Source organism: Oncorhynchus mykiss, chromosome 26 (genome assembly GCF_057628025.1).
Source record: "Oncorhynchus mykiss isolate SJ-2025 chromosome 26, ASM5762802v1, whole genome shotgun sequence".
In the NCBI taxonomy this organism is placed as follows: domain Eukaryota; kingdom Metazoa; phylum Chordata; class Actinopteri; order Salmoniformes; family Salmonidae; genus Oncorhynchus; species Oncorhynchus mykiss.
In genome coordinates this window covers 50,988,332-51,005,178 of record NC_143047.1, presented here as the reverse complement: position 1 = coordinate 51,005,178, position 16,847 = coordinate 50,988,332, and the positions used below count along the sequence as shown (strand labels likewise).

The 16,847-nt window shown below is 45.8% G+C and overlaps 1 pseudogene; it reads right to left on the bottom strand.

Annotated features, from left to right (window-relative positions):
- Nucleotides 1-813: 813 nt before the first annotated feature.
- Nucleotides 814-16,104, bottom strand: LOC149971502 (uncharacterized; annotated as a pseudogene).
- Between the last annotated feature and the right edge of the window lie 743 nt (nt 16,105-16,847).

Below are 16,847 nucleotides of genomic sequence, written 5' to 3'. Positions count from 1 at the left end.
TATGAGGTCTCAGGTCAGTTAAGGAGGTCTCAGTATGAGGAGGTCTCAGTACGAGGAGGCCCCAGTATGAGGAGGTCTCAGTATGAGGAGGTCTCAGTATGAGGTCTCAGGTCAGTATAAGGAGGTCTCAGTATGAGGAGGTCTCAGTATGAGGTCTCAGGTCAGTAGAAGGAGGTCTCAGTACGAGGAGGTCTCAGTATGAGGAGGTCTCAGTACGAGGAGGTCTCAGTACGAGGTCTCAGGTCAAAATGAGGAGGTCTCAGTATGAGGAGGTCTCAGGATGAGGTCTCTGTATGAGGTCTTTAGCCTCATGCTCATGTTGTCCCTGTCTAGAAACAACCCTTAACCTCTGACCTCAAACCCCTAACCTCCTAGGCACATGGATATTACAAAGGATTGGATGGGTACAGTATAAGCAGTATGATGATAGTCTATCAGAGGGAAAGGTGGAGCCAGTAATGCTTACACCTTCAACAGAATTATTTCAGATTCACATTGCCTAAGGAGGAGAGACAACAGTCGGAGTTTCTACTGAACCGGGCTGTTACCTCTGAACGTATCTGATCCTTGAGATGCTGCAGTTTCTCCTGATTTATTAGAGACGGAAAAAAAGGTTCTGTGCCATTTCCTGTATAGGTTATAGAAGACCAGGGTTCTGTGCCATTTCCTGTATAGGTTATAGAAGACCAGGGTTCTGTGCCATTTCCTGTATAGGTTATAGAAGACCAAGGTCCTATACCACTTCCTGTTATAGGTGCAGTACAGACTGACAGAACGGTCTGGATGTGTCCTAAATGGAACCGTAATCCGTATTCAGGGTTTCCCAACGCCAGTCCTCCAGAACCCCCAACAGCCCAACTCCAGTCCTCCAGAACCCCCAACAGCCCAACTTCAGTCCTCCAGAACCCACGCAGCCAATCCTTGGTCCTACAGTACCCAAACAGCCCAACTCCAGTCCTCCACTACCCCTAACAGCCCAACTCCAGTCCTCCACTACCCCTAACAGCCCAACTCCAGTCCTCCACTACCCCTAACAGCCCAACTCCAGTCCTCCACTACCCCTAACAGCCCAACTCCAGTCCTCCACTACACCTAACAGCCCAACTCCAGTCCTCCAGTACCCCCAGCAGCCCAAATCCAGAACTCCAGTACACCCAACAGCCCAACTCCAGAACTCCAGTACCCCCAGCAGCCCAACTCCAGAACTCCAGTACCCCCAACAGCCCCACTCCAGTCCTCCAGTACCCCCAACAGCCCAACTCCAGTCCTCCAGTACCCACAACAGCCCAACTCCAGTCCACCAGTACCCCCAACAGCCCAACTCCAGTCCTCCAGTACCCCCAACAGCCCCACTCCAGTTCTCCAGTACCCCCCAACAGCCCAACTCCAGTCCTCCAGTACCCCCAACAGCCAACTCCAGTCCTCCAGTACCCCCAACAGCCCAACTCCAGTCCTCCAGTACCCCCAACATCCCAACTACAGTCCTCCAGTACCCCCAACAGCCCAACTCCAGTCCTCCAGTCCTCCCAACAGCCCAACTCCAGTCCTCCAGTACCCCCAACAGCCCAACGCCAGTCCTCCAAACAGCCCAACTCCAGTCCTCCAGTACCCCCAACAGCCCAACTCGTCAACCAGAACCCCCAACAGCCCAACTCCAGTCCTCCAGAACCCCCAACAGCCCAACTCCAGTCCTCCAGGAACCCCCAACAGCCCAACTCCAGTCCTCCAACAGCCCAACTCCAGTCTTCCAGAACCCCCAACAGCCCAACTCCAGTCCTCCAGAACCCCCAACAGCCCAACTTCAGTCCTCCAGAACCCCACGCAGCCAGTCCTTGGTCCTACAGTACCCAAACAGCCCAACTCCAGTCCTCCACTACACCTAACAGCCCAACTCCAGTCCTCCAGTACCCCCAGCAGCCCAAAACCAGAACTCCAGGACACCCAACAGCCCAACTCCAGAACTCCAGTACCCCCAGCAGCCCAACTCCAGAACTCCAGTACCCCCAACAGCCCCACTCCAGTCCTCCAGTACCCCCAACAGCCCAACTCCAGTCCTCCAGTACCCCCAACATCCCAACTCCAGTCCTTCAGTACCCCCAACAGCCCAACTCCAGTCCTACAGTCCTCCCAACAGCCCAACTCCAGTCCTCCAGTACCCCCAACAGCCCAACGCCAGTCCTCCAAACAGCCCAACTCCAGTCCTCCAGAACCCCCAACAGCCCAACTCCAGTCCTCCAGGAACCCCCAACAGCCCAACTCCAGTCCTCCAACAGCCCAACTCCAGTCTTCCAGAACCCCCAACAGCCCAACTCCAGTCCTCCAGAACCCCCAACAGCCCAACTTCAGTCCTCCAGAACCCCACGCAGCCAGTCCTTGGTCCTACAGTACCCAAACAGCCCAACTCCAGTCCTCCACTACCCCTAACAGCCCAACTCCAGTCCTCCACTACACCTAACAGCCCAACTCCAGTCCTCCAGTACCCCCAGCAGCCCAAATCCAGAACTCCAGGACACCCAACAGCCCAACTCCAGAACTCCAGTACCCCCAGCAGCCCAACTCCAGAACTCCAGTACACCCAACAGCCCCACTCCAGTCCTCCAGTACCCCCAACAGCCCAACTCCAGTCCTCCAGTACCCCCAACATCCCAACTCCAGTCCTCCAGTACCCCCAACAGCCCAACTCCAGTCCTCCAGTCCTCCCAACAGCCCAACTCCAGTCCTCCAGTACCCCCAACAGCCCAACGCCAGTCCTCCAAACAGCCCAACTCCAGTCCTCCAGTACCCCCAACAGCCCAACTCGTCACCCAGAACCCCCAACAGCCCAACTCCAGTCCTCCAGAACCCCCATAGCCCAACTCCAGTCCTCCAGGAACTCCCAACAGCTCAACTCCAGTCCTCCAACAGCCCAACTCCAGTCTTCCAGAACCCCCAACAGCCCAACTCCAGTCCTCCAGAACCCCCAACAGCCCAACTTCAGTCCTCCAGAACCCCACGCAGCCAGTCCTTGGTCCTACAGTACCCAAACAGCCCAACTCCAGTCCTCCACTACCCCTAACAGCCCAACTCCAGTCCTCCACTACACCTAACAGCCCAACTCCTGTCCTCCAGTACCCCCAGCAGCCCAAATCCAGAACTCCAGGACACCCAACAGCCCAACTCCAGAACTCCAGTACCCCCATTAGCCCAACTCCAGAACTCCAGTACCCCCAACAGCCCCACTCCAGTCCTCCAGTACCCCCAACAGCCCAACTCCAGTCCTCCAGTACCCCCAACAGCCCAACTCCAGTCCTCCAGTCCTCCCAACAGCCCAACTCCAGTCCTCCAGTACCCCCAACAGTCCAACGCCTGTCCTCCAAACAGCCCAACTCCAGTCCTCCAGTACCCCCAACAGCCCAACTCCAGTCCTCCAGTACCCCCAACAGCCCAACTCCAGTCCTCCAGTACCCCCAACAGTCCCACTCCAGTCCTCCAGTACCCCCCAACAGCCCAACTCCAGTCCTCCAGTACCCCCAACAGCCCAACTCCAGTCCTCCAACAGCCCAACTCCAGTCCTCCAGTACCCCCAACAGCCCAACTCCAGTCCTCCAGTACCCCCAACAGCCCAACTCCAGTCCTCCAGTCCTCCCAACAGCCCAACTCCAGTCCTCCAGTACCCCCAACAGCCCAACGCCAGTCCTCCAAACAGCCCAACTCCAGTCCTCTAGTACCCCCAACAGCCCAACTCCAGTCCTCCAGTACCCCCAACAGCCCAACTCCAGTCCTCCAGTACCCCCAACAGCTCAACTCCAGTCCTCCAGTCCTCCCAACAGCCCAACTCCAGTCCTCCAGTACCCCCAACAGCCCAACGCCAGTCCTCCAAACAGCCCAACTCCAGTCCTCCAGTACCCCCAACAGCCCAACTCCAGTCCTCCAGTACCCCCAACAGCCCAACTCCAGTCCTCCAGTACCCCCAACAGCCCAACTCCAGTCCTCCAGTACCCCCAACAGCCCAACGCCAGTCCTCCAAACAGCCCAACTCCAGTCCTCCAGTACCCCCAACAGCCCAACTCCAGTCCTCCAGTACCCCCCAACAGCCCAACTCCAGTCCTCCAAACAGCCCAACTCCAGTCCTCCAGTACCCCCAACAGCCCAACTCCAGTCCTCCAGTACCCCCCAACAGCCCAACTCCAGTCCTCCAGTACCCCCAACAGTACACATTTTTTGTTGTAGCCTTTGACACCCGAATCAACTCATCAATGGTTTGATGATTAGTTGACACGTTGAATCAGGTGTGCTTGTCTGGGCTACTATAGAAAGGTGTACTGCTGATGGGTACTGGAGGACTGGAGTCGGGAGACACTGCCCTATAGTGCACTACTTTAAACCAGAGCCCTTTGGAATAGGGAATAGGTTTCCATTAGGTTTCCATTTGGGATGCAGGCTACGTGTCAGAAGACAGAAATAGCAGCTAAAGAATCTGCTGGCATCATCATGCTCTCTTTCTGGCATCATCATGCTCTCTGTCTGGCATCATCATGCTCCTAACGTGGCAGATTAGGATTACTAACGTGGCAGGTTAGGATAACTAACGTGGCAGGTTATGATAACTAACGTGGCAGGGTAGGATTACTAACGTGGCAGGTTATGATAACTAACGTGGCAGGTTAGGATTACTAACGTGGCAGGTTAGGATTACTAACGTGGCAGGTTATGATAACTAACGTGGCAGGGTAGGATTACTAACGTGGCAGGTTAGGATTACTAACGGGGCAGGTTAGGATAACTAACGTGGCAGGTTAGGATAACTAACGTGGCAGGTTAGGATAACTAACGGGGCAGGTTAGGATAACTAACGTGGCAGGTTAGGATAACTAACGTGGCAGGTTAGGATTACTAACGTGGCAGGTTAGGAGACTGAGGTTAAGGTTTTGCAGAAGGGTTAAGTTTAGCTAAAATGCTACATTTGTCAACAACTATTATCCCCGACGTGACAACTATATGGAACTGTAATGGTAGCTACAATGGTACAAACCATCCCCTCTCCTCATCTTCTCCTCCCTTTCCCTGATCCTCAACTCCCCTCTCCTCATCTGCGAGTTGCCTCTCCTCCCCTCTGCTCCTCCTCATCCTCTACTCTCCTCACTTAACCTCTCCTCTTCTGTCCTGTTGTCTCCACTCCTATCTCCACTTATTCTCTTCCCCCTCTATCCTCTCCCCATCCCTCACTCTGCTCATCATTCTCTCCTTCTCCTCATCCTGCTCATCCAAAAATATACATGTGATTAAAAATTCATGGCTAGGGGAGAAAGAGAAACCATTTAAATAATGGTTGAGATAGAGCCACTTCTACATCTGTCCCTAAAGGTATAAACACTTCCACGTCTGTCCCTCAAGGTATAACACTTTCACATCTGTCCCTAAAGGTACAACACTTCTACATCTGTCCCTAAAGGTATAACACTTCTACATCTGTCCCTAAAGGTATAACACTTCCACGTCTGTCCCTAAAGGTATAACACTTCCACGTCTGTCCCTAAAGGTATAACACTTCACATCTGTCCCTAAAGGTATAACACTTCACATCTGTCCCTAAAGGTATAACACTTCTACATCTGTCCCTAAAGGTACAACACTTCTACATCTGTCCCTAAAGGTATAACACTTCCACATCTGTCCCTAAAGGTATAACACTTCCACGTCTGTCCCTAAAGGTATAACACTTCCACGTCTGTCCCTAAAGGTATAACACTTCACATCTGTCCCTAAAGGTATAACACTTCACATCTGTCCCTAAAGGTATAACACTTCTACATCTGTCCCTAAAGGTACAACACTTCTACATCTGTCCCTAAAGGTATAACACTTCCACATCTGTCCCTAAAGGTATAACACTTCCACGTCTGTCCCTAAAGGTATAACACTTCCACGTCTGTCCCTAAAGGTATAACACTTCACATCTGTCCCTACAGGTACAACACTTCCAAGTCTGTCCCTACAGGTACAACACTTCCAAGTCTGTCCCTACAGGTACAACACTTCCACATCTGTCCCTAAAGGTATGAACACGTATTCTTCACAGGATTCGGACTGTGTGCCAGACCGGGCTGCGTTTTTTTGTGAGGTTAAATTTGATCTGTTTTTGAAATCTGATTTTACTGCTTGCATCAGTTACCTGATGTGGAATAGAGTTCCATGTGGTCATGTCTCTATGTAGTACTGTGCGTTTCCCAGAGTCTGTTCTGGACTTGGGAACTGTGAAGAGACTTTTTGTGGCAAGTCTTGTGGGGTATGCGTGGGTGTCTAAGCTGTGTGCTAGTCATTTGAACAGACTTGCTCTGTGGAATGACACTGGCGGGAATAGCAGCTTTTTAAGGGCTCCTCACCAATTGTGCTTTTTTGTGTATTATTTTTTTGTTGGTGCTGATCCTAACTGTTTCCGTACATGTAATGTTTCCACCATCGTTACCTATGACCGGAAAGATCTTCTGGACATCATAACAGCCGTCACTCAACCTCGATTTGGACGAGGACTTCTGTTTCACCGAGTCGGAGGCGAAGGAAATATTGATTATCCTGGGACAGTTCAAATCTCAGACACTCGGAGAAGGAGGTGGGGCTATAGAGCCCGGCGTGCGGGATACCCAACGAGACTAAATCGAAGAGTGAATAAACCGCCTCTATTGCTGAACGTGCAATCACTGGAGAATAAACTGGACGAGCTCCGTTCGAGACTATCTTATCAAAGTGATCTGAAGAATTGTAATATCCAATGTTTCTCTGAGTTGTGGCTGAACAAAGACATGGAAATTATAAATTAAACTGTCTTTTCTATACATCGGCAGGTCAGAACAGCAACGTCAGGGAAGTTCAGGGAAGGGTGGTGAGTGTCTCTTTTTAACAACTGGTACATGACCTCTAATATTTATGAAGTTTCGAGGTTCTGCTCTCCTGAGTTAGAACACCTCATGATAAGCTACAGACCATACTATTTACTCAGAAAGTATTCATCTATATACAGTGACCGTAATCCATGGATTACAGGCAACATCTGCACTGAGCTAAAGGCTAACATCTGCACTGAACTAAAAGCTAACATCTGCACTGAACTAAAAGCTAACATCTGCACTGAACTAAAAGCTAACATCTGCACTGAGCTAAAGGCTAACATCTGCACTGAGCTAAAGGCTAACATCTGCACTAAGCTAAAGGCTAACATCTGCACTGAGCTAGGCTAACATCTGCACTGAACTGAAAGCTAACATCTGCACTGAGCTAAAGGCTAACATCTGCACTGAGCTAAAGGCTAACATCTGCACTGAGCTAAAGGCTAACATCTGCGCTGAGATAGGCTAACATCTGCACTGAGCTAAAGGCTAACATCTGCACTGAGCTAAAGGCTAACATCTTTACTGAGCTAAAGGCTAACATCTGCACTGAGCTAGGCTAACATCTGCCCTAAGCTAAAGGCTAACATCTGCACTGAGCTAAAGACCAACATCTGCACTGAGCTAAAGACCAACATCTGCACTGAGCTAAAGACCAACATCTGCACTGAGCTAAAGACCAACATCTGCACTGAGCTGAAGGCTAACATCTGCACTGAGCTAAAGACCAACATCTGCACTGAGCTAAAGGCTAAAGCTGACACTTTCAAGGAGCGGTGCACTAATCCGGATGCTTCTAAGAAATCCCGCTACGCCCTCTGACGAACCATCAAACAGGCAACGCATCAATACAAGACCAAGATCGCATCCTACTACACCGGCTCTGACGCTCGTCGGATGTGGCAGGGCTTGTAAACTATCATGGATTACAAAGAGAGACCCAGTCACGAGCTGTCCAGTGAAGCAAGCCTACCAGACAAGCTCACTTTGAGGCAAGCAACACTGAACCATGCATGAGAGAACCATCTGTTCTGAACGACTGTGTGATCACGCTCTCCGTAGTCGATGTGAGTAAAACCTTTAAACAAGTTAACATTCACAGAAGCTGTTCATTGACTACAGCTCAGTGTTTAACACCATAGTTAGTTCCCTCCATGCTCTCTAAGACCATACTGGGACAGACCCTGGGACTCCTCCCTCTGCAACTGGATCTTGGACTTCCCGACGGGCCGCACCCCAAGGTGGTGAGGGTAGGTAACAACACATCTGCCACGCAGATCCTCAACTCGGGGGCCCCTCAAGGGCAGTGCGTGCTTAGTCCCCTCCTGTACTCCTTGTTCACCAATGCACGACTCCAACACCATCATTAAGTTTGCCGATGACACAGGGGTTTGTAGGCCTGATCACCAACGACAATGAGACAGCCTACAGGGAGGATGTCAGAGACCTGGCAATGTGGTGCCAGGACAGCAACCTCTCCATCAACATCATCAAGACAATGGAGCTGATTGTGGAGTTGTTCAGGACATTTTTACTCCTGAACTTATTTGAGCTTGCCATGGCAAAGGGATTGAATACTTATTAACATCAGACCTTTACGCATTTTATTTTCAATTCATTTGAAAACAAATTCAACAAACAAAATACCACTTTGACATTATGGGGTATTGTGATGTCATTATGGAGTATTGTGATGTCATTATGGGGTATTGTGGTGTCATTATGGGGTATTGTGATGTCATTATGGGGTATTGTGATGTCATTATGGGGTATTGTGGTGTCATTATGGGGTATTGTGACGTCATTATGGGGTATTGTGACGTCATTATGGGGTATTGTGATGTCATTATGGGGTATTGGGATGTCATTATGGGGTATTGTGACGTCATTATGGGGTATTGTGATGTCATTTTGGGGTATTGTGATATCATTATGGGGTATTGTGTGTAGGCCAGTGACCAAAACAAGTCTAAATGTAATCAATTTTAAATTCAGGCTGTAACACAACTTAAATATGGAAAAGTCAAGGGGTGTGAATGCTTTCTGAAGGCTCTGTAGCAGTGTTGCACCGGGATGTAAATCAACAGGTTATGATCCATAATGTCCAAAGCTGAACCAAAACAGGTCCAATAATGTTCTCATCATCAATTTCTCTCAGCCAATCATCAGTCGTTTGTGTAAGTGCCATACATGTTGAATGCCCTTCCCTCGAAGTGCTGAAAATCAGTTGTTCATTTGTTTACATTGAAATAGCATTGTATCTGATGAAACACCTTTTTTTCTCTCCAAAAGTTGACTAAGTGTTGGTAGTAGGCTGATTGGTCAGTTGTTTGAGCCAGTAAAGGGTGGCTTTGTTATTCTTGGGTTTAGGAATGACTTTTGCTTCCCTCTAAGGCTTGAGGGAACACACTTTCCTGTAGGCTTCCATTGAACAGATGGCCAATAGATGTGGCAATACAGTCCACTATCATCCTCAGTTGTCAGACCCAGGTGGCTTGTCCTTGTTGAATGTCACCTCTTCCGCACTCACTTTACGGAATTCAAAATTACAACGCCTGTCTTTCACAATTTGGTCAGTTCTGAATGGATGTGTAGATTCAGAGTGTTTGTTGTTCTCAGCCAATCAGATGCTCTCATTCTACTTCATTGTGTTTCATTATCCTCGTACTACGCTTGTGTAAAGGACGTCACGCTGCTTGCTTTGCGATGAAGCACTTCCTTCTGATTCGGATCACATCGAGGCTCGATACCAGGACCTCTGCCTTGCCAGTTAAATGGAACTAAATGTCAACCAGCTCGATACCAGGACCTCTGCCTTGATAGCCAGTTAAATGGAACTAAATGTCAACCGGCTCGATACCAGGACCTCTGCCTTGATAGTCAGTTAAATGGAACTAAATGTCAACCGGCTCGATACCAGGACCTCTGCCTTGATAGCCAGTTAAATGGAACTAAATGTCAACCAGCTCGATACCAGGACCTCTGCCTTGATAGCCAGTTAAATGGAACTACATGTCAACCAGCTCGATACCAGGACCTCTGCCTTGATAGCCAGTTAAATGGAACTAAATGTCAACCGGCTCGATACCAGGACCTCTGCCTTGCCAGTTAAATGGAACTAAATGTCAACCGGCTCGATACCAGGACCTCTGCCTTGATAGCCAGTTAAATGGAACTAAATGTCAACCAGCTCGATACCAGGACCTCTGCCTTGATAGCCAGTTAAATGGAACTAAATGTCAACCGGCTCGATACCAGGACCTCTGCCTTGCCAGTTAAATGTAACTAAATGTCAACCGAAAATGTAATCTAGGTCATCTCCAAAAAGTAATTATTTAATTTATCACGCATACTCCAAGAAAGGTTAGAATCTCACCTTTCTGATAGCAATAGGTATAATCTCACCTTTTCTGCTGAGGTGTAGTCACTTTCAGGACACAAGCTGAAGTGCACAGTACAAATATGATAAATAAAATAAAATATATGATAAAAATATGAAATGTTTTATATGATGGATTTTGTATTCAACAAAACTGTCTGAATAAGGCTTGAAATGACTGATTCTAGATATATAATACATGATAATCCATGATAACACCATGAACTGTATGAAATGACTGATTCTAGATATATAATCCATGATAATCCATGAACTATATGAAATGACTGATTCTAGATATATAATCCATGATAATTCATGATAACACCATGAACTATATGAAATGACTGATTCTAGATATATAATCCATGATAATCCATGATAATCCATGAACTATATGAAATGACTGATTCTAGATATATAATCCATGATAATCCATGAACTATATGAAATTACTGATTCTAGATATATAATATGTGATAACACCATGATAACACCATGAACTGTATGAAATGACTGATTCTAGATATATAATCCATGATAATCCATGATAATCCATGAACTATATGAAATGACTGATTCTAGATATATAATCCATGATAATCCATGAACTATATGAAATTACTGATTCTAGATATATAATATGTGATAACACCATGATAACACCATGAACTGTATGAAATGACTGATTCTAGATATATAATCCATGATAATCCATGAACTATATGAAATGACTGATTCTAGATATATAATCCATGATAATTCATGATAACACCATGAACTATATGAAATGACTGATTCTAGATATATAATCCATGATAATCCATGAACTATATGAAATGACTGATTCTAGATATATAATCCATGATAATCCATGAACTATATGAAATTACTGATTCTAGATATATAATCCATGATAATCCATGAACTATATGAAATGACTGATTCTAGATATATAATCCATGATAATTCATGATAACACCATGAACTATATGAAATGACTGATTCTAGATATATAATCCATGATAATCCATGATAATCCATGAACTATATGAAATGACTGATTCTAGATATATAATCCATGATAATCCATGAACTATATGAAATGACTGATTCTAGATATATAATCCATGATAATCCATGAACTATATGAAATGACTGATTCTAGATATATAATCCATGATAATCCATGATAACACCATGAACTATATGAAATGACTGATTCTAGATATATAATCCATGATAATTCATGATAACACCATGAACTATATGAAATGACTGATTCTAGATATATAATCCATGATAATCCATGATAATCCATGAACTATATGAAATGACTGATTCTAGATATATAATCCATGATAATCCATGAACTATATGAAATTACTGATTCTAGATATATAATATGTGATAACACCATGATAACACCATGAACTGTATGAAATGACTGATTCTAGATATATAATCCATGATAATCCATGAACTATATGAAATGACTGATTCTAGATATATAATCCATGATAATTCATGATAACACCATGAACTATATGAAATGACTGATTCTAGATATATAATCCATGATAATCCATGATAATCCATGAACTATATGAAATGACTGATTCTAGATATATAATCCATGATAATCCATGATAACACCATGAACTACATGCCTTCACCTTCCTAACTGTCATATTTACATCTTTAGTTGTCAGAGAAAACGTTTTCTGCTGGGTCCCTTTGGTCTAAAAGTCTGCCCCCTTCGCTGTGTCTCACAAAGCTCAAGCTTGGCTTCCTGAACTCGCTAGGAACTCGCCTTTATAATTGCATATGAATCTTGTCCGTCTATGACAAATAAAAATGTTTTTGTTGTTGTTGTTTAATTAAAATCTATGAATTATTTTTGATTAATTGCAATAAATTGATCTCTGTGCTACAAGCGACGAAACCGCTCTCTCTGAAACCACTGCCCTACGATGTAGGATTCCAGGTATATGTGTTGTTAGTGGTGATGTAGGATTCCAGGCATATGTGTTGTTAGTGGTGATGTAGGATCCCAGGCATATGTGTTGTTAGTGGTGATGTAGGTGATGTAGGATCCCAGGCATATGTGTTGTTAGTGGTGATGTAGGATCCCAGGCATATGTGTTGTTAGTGGTGATGTAGGATCCCAGGCATATGTGTTGTTAGTGGTGATGTAGGTGATGTAAGGATCCCAGGCATATGTGTTGTTAGTGGTGATGTAGGATCCCAGGCATATGTGTTGTTAGTGGTGATGTAGGTGATGTAAGGATCCCAGGCATATGTGTTGTTAGTGGTGATGTAGGATTCCAGGTATATGTGTTGTTAGTGGTGATGTAGGATCCCAGGCATATGTGTTGTTAGTGGTGATGTAGGATCCCAGGCATATGTGTTGTTAGTGGTGATGTAGGTGATGTAAGGATCCCAGGCATATGTGTTGTTAGTGGTGATGTAGGATCCCAGGCATATGTGTTGTTAGTGGTGATGTAGGATCCCAGGCATATGTGTTGTTAGTGGTGATGTAGGTGATGTAAGGATCCCAGGCATATGTGTTGTTAGTGGTGATGTAGGATCCCAGGCATATGTGTTGTTAGTGGTGATGTAGGTGATGTAAGGATCCCAGGCATATGTGTTGTTAGTGGTGATGTAGGATTCCAGGTATATGTGTTGTTAGTGGTGATGTAGGTGATGTAAGGATCCCAGGCATATGTGTTGTTAGTGGTGATGAAGGATTCCAGGCATATGTGTTGTTAGTGGTGATGTAGATGATGTAGGGTTCTAGGCATATGTGTTGTTAGTAGTGATGTAGGATTCCAGGCATATGTGTTGTTAGTGGTGATGTAGGATTCCAGGCATATGTGTTGTTAGTGGTGATGAAGGATTCCAGGCATATGTGTTGTTAGTGGTGATGAAGGATTCCAGGCATATGTGTTGTTAGTGGTGATGTAGATGATGTAGGGTTCTAGGCATATGTGTTGTTAGTAGTGATGTAGGATTCCAGGCATATGTGTTGTTAGTGGTGATGTAGGATTCCAGGCATATGTGTTGTTAGTGGTGATGTAGATGATGTAGGGTTCTAGGCATATGTGTTGTTAGTAGTGATGTAGGATTCCAGGCATATGTGTTGTTAGTGGTGATGTAGATGATGTAGGATCCCAGGCATATGTGTTGTTAGTAGTGATGTAGGATTCCAGGCATATGTGTTGTTAGTGGTGATGTAGGATTCCAGGCATATGTGTTGTTAGTGGTGATGTAGATGATGTAGGGTTCTAGGCATATGTGTTGTTAGTAGTGATGTAGGATTCCAGGCATATGTGTTGTTAGTGGTGATGAAGGATTCCAGGCATATGTGTTGTTAGTGGTGATGTAGATGATGTAGGGTTCTAGGCATATGTGTTGTTAGTAGTGATGTAGGATCCCAGGTATATGTGTTGTTAGTGGTGATGAAGGATTCCAGGCATATGTGTTGTTAGTGGTGATGAAGGATTCCAGGCATATGTGTTGTTAGTGGTGATGTAGATGATGTAGGGTTCTAGGCATATGTGTTGTTAGTAGTGATGTAGGATTCCAGGCATATGTGTTGTTAGTGGTGATGTAGATGATGTAGGGTTCTAGGCATATGTGTTGTTAGTAGTGATGTAGGATTCCAGGCATATGTGTTATTAGTGGTGATGTAGGTGATGTAGGATTCCAGGCATATGTGTTGTTAGTGGTGATGTAGGATTCCAGGCATATGTGTTGTTAGTGGTGATGTAGATGATGTAGGGTTCTAGGCATATGTGTTGTTAGTAGTGATGTAGGATTCCAGGCATATGTGTTGTTAGTGGTGATGTAGATGATGTAGGGTTCTAGGCATATGTGTTGTTAGTAGTGATGTAGGATTCCAGGCATATGTGTTGTTAGTGGTGATGTAGGTGATGTAGGATTCCAGGCATATGTGTTGTTAGTGGTGATGTAGGATTCCAGGCATATGTGTTGTTAGTGGTGATGTAGGTGATGTAGGATTCTAGGCATATGTGTTGTTAGTAGTGATGTAGGATTCCAGGCATATGTGTTGTTAGTGGTGATGTAGGATCCCAGGCATATGTGTTGTTAGTGATGATGTAGGTGATGTAGGATTCCAGGCATATGTGTTATTAGTGGTGATGTAGGATCCCAGGCATATGTGTTGTTAGTGATGATGTAGGTGATGTAGGATTCCAGGCATATGTGTTATTAGTGGTGATGTAGGATCCCAGGCATATGTGTTGTTAGTGGTGATGCAGGTGATGTAGGATTCCAGCCATATGTGTTGTTAGTGGTGATGTAGGATCCCAGGCATATGTGTTGTTAGTGGTGATGTAGGATCCCAGGCATATGTGTTGTTAGTGGTGATGTAGGATCCCAGGCATATGTGTTGTTAGTGGTGATGTAGGATTCCAGGCATATGTGTTATTAGTGGTGATGTAGGATCCCAGGCATATGTGTTGTTAGTGATGATGTAGGTGATGTAGGATTCCAGGCATATGTGTTATTAGTGGTGATGTAGGATCCCAGGCATATGTGTTGTTAGTGGTGATGCAGGTGATGTAGGATTCCAGGCATATGTGTTGTTAGTGGTGATGTAGGTGATGTAGGATTCCAGGCATATGTGTTGTTAGTGGTGATGAAGGATTCCAGGCATATGTGTTGTTAGTGGTGACGTAGGTGATGTAGGATTCCAGGCATATGTGTTGTTAGTGGTGATGTAGGATTCCAGGCATATGTGTTGTTAGTGGTGATGTAGGTGATGTAGGATTCCAGGCATATGTGTTGTTAGTGGTGATGAAGGATTCCAGGCATATGTGTTGTTAGTGGTGATGTAGGATTCCAGACATATGTGTTGTTAGTGGTGATGTAGGATTCCAGGCATATGTGTTGTTAGTGGTGATGTAGGTGATGTAGGATTCCAGGCTTATGTGTTGTTAGTGGTGATGAAGGTGATGTAGGATTCTAGGCATATGTGTTGTAAATGGTGATGTAGGTGATGTAGGATTCCAGACATATGTGTTGTTAGTGGTGATGTAGGATTCCAGACATATGTGTTGTTAGTAGTGATGTAGGATTCCAGGCATATGTGTTGTTAGTGGTAATGTAGGATTCCAGGCATATGTGTTGTTAGTGGTGATGAAGGATTCCAGGCATATGTGTTGTTAGTGGTGATGAAGGATTCCAGGCATATGTGTTGTTAGTGGTGATGAAGGATTCCAGGCATATGTGTTGTTAGTGGTGATGAAGGATTCCAGGCATATGTGTTGTTAGTGGTGATGAAGGATTCTAGGCATATGTGTTGTTAGTGGTGATGTAGGTGATGTAGGATTCCAGACATATGTGTTGTTAGTAGTGATGTAGGATTCCAGGCATATGTGTTGTTAGTGGTGATGTAGGTGATGTAGGATTCCAGACATATGTGTTGTTAGTGGTGATGAAGGATTCCAGGCATATGTGTTGTTAGTGGTGATGTAGGTGATGAAGGATTCCAGACATATGTGTTGTTAGTGGTGATGAAGGATTCCAGGCATATGTGTTGTTAGTGGTGATGTAGGATTCCAGGCATATGTGTTGTTAGTGGTGATGTAGATGATGTAGGGTTCCAGGCATATGTGTTGTTAGTGGTGATGAAGGGTTCAACCAGGGTTTGATGGACGGTCGGACAAACGAATGAAATGTTAGGAGGGACATGCCAGCTTCAAGTGGTATCAGATTTCACATCCTGCCTCACACAGGCAGAACAACTAGGCACCAGTGTAAAGGACGCTGCTTCCTTGGTGAGTAGCACTTCCTCCTGACACGGCTCACGCCCAGGTCAGTTTCACACATCCCCATGTTCTACACTGTTCTCTTTATACTGCACTACTTATAGCCAGGGCTCATAGGGCCAGAGTACTGCACTACTTCTAGCCAGGGCTCATAGGGCCAGAGCACAACTTCTAGCCAGGGCTCATAGGGCCAGAGCACAACTTCTAGCCAGGGCTCATAGGGCCAGAGCACAACTTCTAGCCAGGGCTCATAGGGCCAGAGCACTACTTCTAGCCAGGGCTCATAGGGCCAGAGCACTACTTCTAGCCAGGGCTCATAGGGCCAGAGCACTACTTCTAGCCAGGGCTCATAGGGCCAAAGCACTACTTCTAGCCAGGGCTCATAGGGCCAGAGCACTACTTCTAGCCAGGGCTCATAGGGCCAAAGTACTGCACTACTTCTAGCCAGGGCTCATAGGGCCAAAGTACTGCACTACTTCTAGCCAGGGCTCATAGGGTCAAAGTACTGCACTACTTCTAGCCAGGGCTCATAGGGCCAAAGTACTGCACTACTTCTAGCCAGGGCTCATAGGGCCAAAGTACTGCACTACTTCTAGCCAGGGCTCATAGGGCCAAAGTACTGCACTACTTCTAGCCAGGGCTCATAGGGTCAAAGTACTGCACTACTTCTAGCCAGGGCTCATAGGGCCAAAGCACTACTTCTAGCAAGGGCTCATAGGGCCAAAGTACTGCACTACTTCTAGCAAGGGCTCATAGGGCCAAAGTACTGCACTACTTCTAGCCAGGGCTCATAGGGCCAAAGTACTACTT